This window comes from Carcharhinus amblyrhynchos, chromosome 24 (genome assembly GCF_965287045.1).
Source record: "Carcharhinus amblyrhynchos chromosome 24, sCarAmb.v2.hapA, whole genome shotgun sequence".
Taxonomy (NCBI): Eukaryota; Metazoa; Chordata; class Chondrichthyes; order Carcharhiniformes; family Carcharhinidae; genus Carcharhinus; species Carcharhinus amblyrhynchos.
Window position 1 is genome coordinate 42,587,561 of NC_137347.1, and position 7,088 is coordinate 42,594,648.

Below are 7,088 nucleotides of genomic sequence, written 5' to 3' on the forward strand. Positions count from 1 at the left end.
CATTACCTTCAAACGCAGCCTTTCCAAACGCACCAAGGCATTCCGTGATATTTATTTTGTTAACCTCTGGCTACTTAAACTGGACTGATCAATTTGGTTATAAGTTAACATGGTATATTTGTGATGTGGTATTTAAAATCTGCAGCATGTGAGTCAATACACAGCTTACTGTAAAGGCAATGTTTTCCTGTAACATATGGCCTGCTTGTGCCTGCGGCAAATTGCATATAAATGAGACGCGAGATAGGAACTGGATGCACAAAGTTGGAGAGATGGAGGACATTTACAACATCCAGATTATTAGATGATTCTCCCTTATGTTTATGGAAAGCTTGACTTTGGTTTCAATAGGAATTCAGTTACAACATAAAAGCAATCCTACCACAGGCAAAAAATCAGGTTTCTGACTAATTTCATAGACAGTGTGTCCAGAACAATAATGCTATATTTTTGTCAAAACTCCCTTTACCATTGCTTCAACAAATAATAAAATTCACATTCGGTACAGCGCTATGTTGTAATTGTCACTATTTTAAACCCACTTATAAATGCTGCTTTATAATACCAGTGCAAATTATTGTAAATCCACAAGTGTAATCGGTTACCTTGTATGATTCTGGGAACTATCTTCGGCCAAAAATGATTGCTAGTTACGATTTTCAATTCATTAAAACAAAGATTTATTTGCTATCTGAATTTTAACAATGCAGTCTAATTAATTTTCAGACAAGTTGCATAAGTCACTTGTAAGTTGCAAACAGCGTGTAAGTGTCATGCGTCATCATTTTTGTAATTCAAACTGAGCAGATGTGAGGGCATCAGGAAATAGAGCAGAGCGACAGAGAACCTTCTCTCCCGTACTCTCAGACCGAGTGCAGCCTTGCCATGGATGATTGCAACAACTCCCTTGAACTCATCATTAGTGATTGTCACACATGAGAACAGATGGTTCGAATTACCCTCATGTAAATCGGAATGTTTATTTAATCTATTTATTCAATCTTCATTTCCCTAACTTAAAGAAAAAATAATATCTAGATCCTGAGTGGAGGTTGAAATGGCACAGCAGTGAGATTACTGGCTGTACATTTTCCTCCGTCCTGTTCCTTTCCATCTCATTACATTTTCCAAGGATTTTTTTTAACTTTGAGATTGACTTTATGATGTTACTCTGTGATGTTAGACCAATCATCTGTTTCCCTCTATTCCCCGCCTGTTCATGTGCCTATCCAGATAAATCTTAATGTCTCTGCCTCAATCACCTCACTTGGCAGTGCATTCCAGGCCTCTGTGTAAAAAACTTCCCCCCACATCTCTACTTAACCTTCCCCTCCCCCTTACCTAGAACTTGTGCCCCCTTGTAATGATCATTTCTGCCCCGGGAGAAAGCTTCCAACTGTTCACCTTATTTATGTCCCTCTTCCATCAGGTCACCGTTTTTTCAAGGAGAACAATCCCACTTTATTCACTTATGTTACTTTTTGCTGAATCTCATTTGAGTGGGGGATTATTTTCAAACAGTGAAATATAGAGGGAATATAATATTGGTGATTTAATTGCTCCTGTATTTCTCATGAGATGATTTTGTTTGTATTTTATAACCTCCATGCAGCAGAATCTATATATAATCTTATTTACGCTCAGTTTAAGAATGAATTATTTCTGTAATGTGAATATATTTTAGGAGCAGAGTGAATCACACATTTCTGAGCCTCTGGAACATGGTGTGGGTTGTTTTGTTTGTGCATTACCATGCTGATGTGGCTGAGTTGAACAAATAAAACTGAGCAACACTTTAATCCATTTTAAACTGCAAAGTCTACGGATGGTTTCTGATCAGGCTTGTTCAGTACTGCTTGTAATAACCAGTTGCCAAAGCGTAAGGGTAAGGGTAAGAGTTTACATCTTGTTACAGTTTCTGCATCTTCATTTCCTGGACTCAGTTGGCTTTTAAAAGGTGGACATGAGTGACAACAAATTGATTTTTTTAGGAGGGTCAAAAGGATGGCCTGGGTTGGGAGGTTCAATTTAACCCAAAAGGCAATAAGGCACTTACTTAGTGTTTGGCTGCCGGAGGCTGAGTGCCTTTATTTGACTGTTCTCTCTGGTGTTCTTTATTGTATAGTGTAGCTATTACAGACAGCCCTAATTTCAACATTAGTGAACTAAGCTGCTGCTGAGAGAATCTCAAATCCATCTCACAAAATGGGTTTCAGGTACTTCATGTCCGCTGCTGGGTCCTGGGATGGTGAGTGAAGGCCCATCGATTCTAAGCACCTCTTTCACTGCTCACCATTAGGAAACAATTAAGAAAACGCAGCACATTGTTTGTACATCACTGCACTGTTCCTAATCACTCAATTACAGCATCAGTGTGTGATGGAGCAATGATCCAGAGTATCTTTCACCGTTACACGTTTGGAATTGGGAGCATTCACTGATGCACAAAACCCTTTCAGAAACCAAGCTGTGTAGCGACTCGCGCAATGCTGAATGAATAGGTGGTCCCATGAGTTTGGATAGATTCATTTTGTACCAGCCTGCTAATGGTATAAAAGTCGGCAAATTATGTTGCATGATACAAAATGTTGGTTAGGCCCCATTTGGGATACTGTGGCTAATTCTGGTCACCACATTACCAGAAAGAATTGGTGGCTTTGGAGGGAGTACAGTAAAGATTTACCAGGATGTTGCCTGGAATGATGGGTGTTAGCTATGAGAAGAGATTGAATAAACTGGGATTGTTCTCCCTGGAAAGACAGAGGCTGAGGGGCGACCTGATGGAAGAGGGGCATAAATAAGGTGAACAGTTGGAAGCTCTCTCCCAGGGCAGAAATGACAATTATAAGGGGGCACAAGGGGGAAAAGGTTTAGCAGAGATATGGGGGAAGTTTTTTACACAGAGGGTGATGGGGGCCTGGAATGCATTGCCAAGTGAGGTGGTTGAGGCAGACACATGAGCGACATTGAAGATTTATCTGGACAGGCACATGAACAGACAAGAAATAGAGGGATACAGGCAATTGGTCCAGATAGGACAATGTGATTGGCACAGGCCTTGGCAGCTGAAGGGCCTGTTCCTGTGCTGTATCTCTTTGTTCTTTGGCATTAATATCCACATGCCCATTATCAAGGAGAAACGTAACATACCCAGAAAGCAGATATAGATATTAATGCAAAATGTGCACAAAGCCATCTGTTCTAGTCTCTGATTGGCTCAGCATTTAACCTTTCTGTACAACTGGTGATGTAATTTTTCATTCACAAATCTGACTGCATCTCTGACAATCAGGAAGTAAAGTTAGAAATGGCTGAATGGTGGCACAGTGGTTCACACTGCTGCTTCACAGCACCAGGGACCCGGGTTCAATTCCCTGCTTGGGTCACTGACTGTCTGGAGTCTGCATGTTCTCTCCATGTCTGCGTGGGTTTCCTCCGGGTGCTTCAGCTTCCTCCCACAGTCCGAGAGACATGCTGGTTAGGTGCATTGGCCATGTTAAATTCTCCCTCAGTGTACCCGAACAGGTGCCGGAGTGTAGCAACTAGGGGATTTTCACAGTAACCTCATTGCAGTAATAAAGCCACTTATGACACTAATAAAGAAACTTTAAAGTTAACTGGATTGAAGCAGGAATCCAACCTAAGCTGTGAAATTAACCCAAATGTAAAAGAAACTGAAAGAGTTCACTTGATATCCCCTCTCACAGTCAGAGCATTGCCTTGTGTACCTGTTCACAGAAACAGTGACCCAAATTCAAAGAAATCTGGAGAAATCGTGAATCAAAGTCACCTGTCTTCACCCCATTGAACAATGAAAACATTTGCATTATTCAAAATATTAATATCTTTCTTTCAGTGTATATTTCAGATAAATAATCTTAATTTCCTTAATAAGATTTATCCTTAAAAATGCATAAAGCTGCACTTTATTTAAGCTTAAAGTTTTCTTGAAGTAAATAAAACATAAACTGGTCTACTAATGGTGTTAACTAAATAGTCATCAAGTATGACCCATTCAATTTCCCCTTGTGAGAGACAGGGACAGACAGTAAATGTTCATTAAATTCAGGTTATTGAATGAATGCAGACCTCATCTCTACCCAGTCTTCAGAAGTTAAAATTTCAGTATTCTGGGTTATTTCCGCTTCGGGGACAATTTCTCATTCTGACACAAATTGCACCCATTCTGAAACTGTCTTTCCTTCATGTAGGTGAATTTGTTTATCACTGAATGCAGAATCTGCTGAGTGTCAGTACAATCAGGCAACACGTTAAAGGGAAGATTTTTTTAAACAAAAATTGTTTTAAACAAATTCATCCATTGAATAAGAGCTACTTGGTGAAGTTTGATTAAAACAACTGAAAATGAAATTTAAAACTAAGCATTTTAATTACTTATTTTTATTATCTCTTGCCCTTGAACTGAGTGGCTAATTGGGTCATTTCGGAGGGGCAGCTAAGAGTCAATCACATTGCTGTGGGTCTGGGGTCCCATGTACGCCAGACCAGGTAAGGAAAGGCAGATTTCTTTCCCTGAAGGACATGAATGAACCAGACTTTTTTTTATCATTTCATGGTCATTAGACTTTTCATTTTCGACTTGCTGTGGGTCCCCAGACTGTTACTCTACGTCTCTGGATTACTAATCACTTACGCCATCGCCTCACCACATTTTAATTACCTGACCATCTCTGAGTTATCAGATTTTAAATACTGAGATTTGTATTTAAAAATTTAAAAGTACTTTCGAGTTACACTGGGATGCAGCAATCAGTTTATTGGTAAATTAAACAAAAATCACGTTTAAGAGCTTTGAAAACAGATCTTTTAGTGCCCTTGTTCTCAAAAGACTCAAAGATGACCTGCAAATGAGCACAATTAATGGAAATTTCTAACGATGTTTTAGGAGTGTGGATGGGACCAATTTCCAGTGCTTTTTTTTGAACTTGTAGGAATGAAGCAAATCAGGCTTGAAATTCCTCATGCCTTTGTATTTATTTAGTTAAATGGTGTCCCCCCCCACCCCATCCCCAAAAAAATCTCTAGTGCAACCTAATAGAAGCTGCAAGTCACAGTATATTGAAGAAAGGTTTTTATGGAAGGGTTGTTTGGACTCGAACCAATGACTCTGTTTCTCTCTCCACAGACGCTGCCAAACCCGCTGAGTTTGTCCAGCACTTTCTGTTTTTATTTACGGTTAACCTCGTCCCCCCTCTCACAGGATCAGTTGGTAGATCTGGTAGATACAATATGAACAGATCAGAGACATCACAGGTTGGATGGAACAAAATCTATTTCTTATTGCAGAGTTGCAGTGCCAGTTATTTAAAACATTTTGCGCTAACCTTCACCCCAAAAAAAATCAGCATATTTGCAATGACTTTAGAACGCTGTCAGCCTAATTCTGATTGGTCAACTATGTTCATGTTGAATGTAATTATTTTTCTCAGCATTCTGTAATAGAATTATAGAATCGCTACAGTGCAGAAAAAGGCCATTTGGCCCATCGAGTCTGTACCAACCACAATTCTACCCAGGCCTTAATCCCATAATCCCATGTAAATCCCCTGATAATCCCCCTAAGGGACAATTTACAATGGCCAATAACCTGCACAGCTTTGGAATTGCTGACTTTATTGACAAAATAATATCTCAGTAATAATTTAACAATGTCAGCCAAATAAAATACAGCCTGTAAGAATTATCATGAGAGGAAGTCTTGCTGAGGCTTTGGGGGTTGTGGTTGGTGTAGGGAGGTAAATTGGGAGAGGCTGGACTCAGAGTGCTTGGTGCTGCCTCATTATTAAGCGGAAGTGAATATCATATTCTTGAGCATTAGATCCCTTGATTTAATAAGCATAATACCACAAATAGAAAATAACGCGCTGGTAAATGTGTAGCACAGCCACACTGCTGAGTCCAGACATTATAATTAATTCTGCTGATTCCCTGCAGAGTTCAAAATGTCACATCTCCTGTTCGGCACCTCCAGCCGTGGATGGATTCAAGCGCAAAGATTTGCAGTATGCGCAATTCAACAACTACAGCTTTGTATTTGCGAGTTATGTCAAGCATTAGCTTCACAGCAGAGAAGAAAACATCCCAGCTGTACAGAACCAAGCATGAAACATGAATTACTGCATCAATTACGTTAATCTATTGTAACAGCTTGCATGTCATAGTTAAAACAGGCAGAGAAGTGCAGTCCAATTTGTGCCGTATCAGCCAAGCTTTGAATACAGTTATTTGGTGCAATATCGTTAAGATAACATCTTTGTTAAATATACTCCACACTGGTGTGTACCATTTCCACTGATGGCTTTTAAGTGGTAGGTTTCTGCAAAGAAAAAAAACCTCTCCTAACTCTTAACTTAGCAACCTGCTGCATGAAAGACAAATCTGGAATTCATTTGCTCTTCCTCATCTATGACACAGTAAAAAGTCTGACAACACCAGGTTTTAGTCCAACCTGGTGTTGTCAGACTTTTTACTGTGTTTACGCCAGTCCAACGCCGGCATACCCACATCATGTCATCTATGACACACAGAGAGGGAAAAACAATTTTGCAAACTGGATTTCATATTTCTTTAAATGCTTTGGTTAGTGCGTGTGATCATGAATAGATACTGTACGGTGTGATGGACCTTGGTACCTGAATATTCAGGCATTCTTCATTGATTTGAACAGATAGTCTAAACGTGTAACCACCATTTTAGCTACGAGGAGAGATTGAATGAACTGGGATTGTTCTCCCTGGAAAGACAGAGGCTGATAGAAGTTTACAGAATTATGAGGGTTATAGACGGGGTGAAGAGTTGGAAGCTTTTTCCCAAGGCAGAAATCACAATTGCAAGGAGGCATAAATTGAAGATGGGAGGGTGGGGGGAAGGTGGGGGAGTGGGGGGGGGTGGGGGGAGATTCAGCGGAGATGTGCGGGGGGATGTTTTTTACGCAGAGGTTAACGGGGGCCTGAAATGCACTGTCAAGTAAGGTGGTTGAGGCAGTTACGTTAGCCAAATTTAAGACTTATCTTGATAGGCAGATGAACAAACAGGGAATAGAGGGATAGAAGCAGTTGGCCTAGATT

The 7,088-nt window shown here is 40.1% G+C and overlaps 1 pseudogene; it reads left to right on the forward strand.

The window, feature by feature from the left end:
* LOC145357909 (S-adenosylmethionine decarboxylase proenzyme-like) overlaps positions 1 to 6,078 on the forward strand; it is a 46,960-nt pseudogene extending 40,882 nt beyond the window's left edge.
* Positions 6,079 to 7,088: the final 1,010 nt, after the last annotated feature.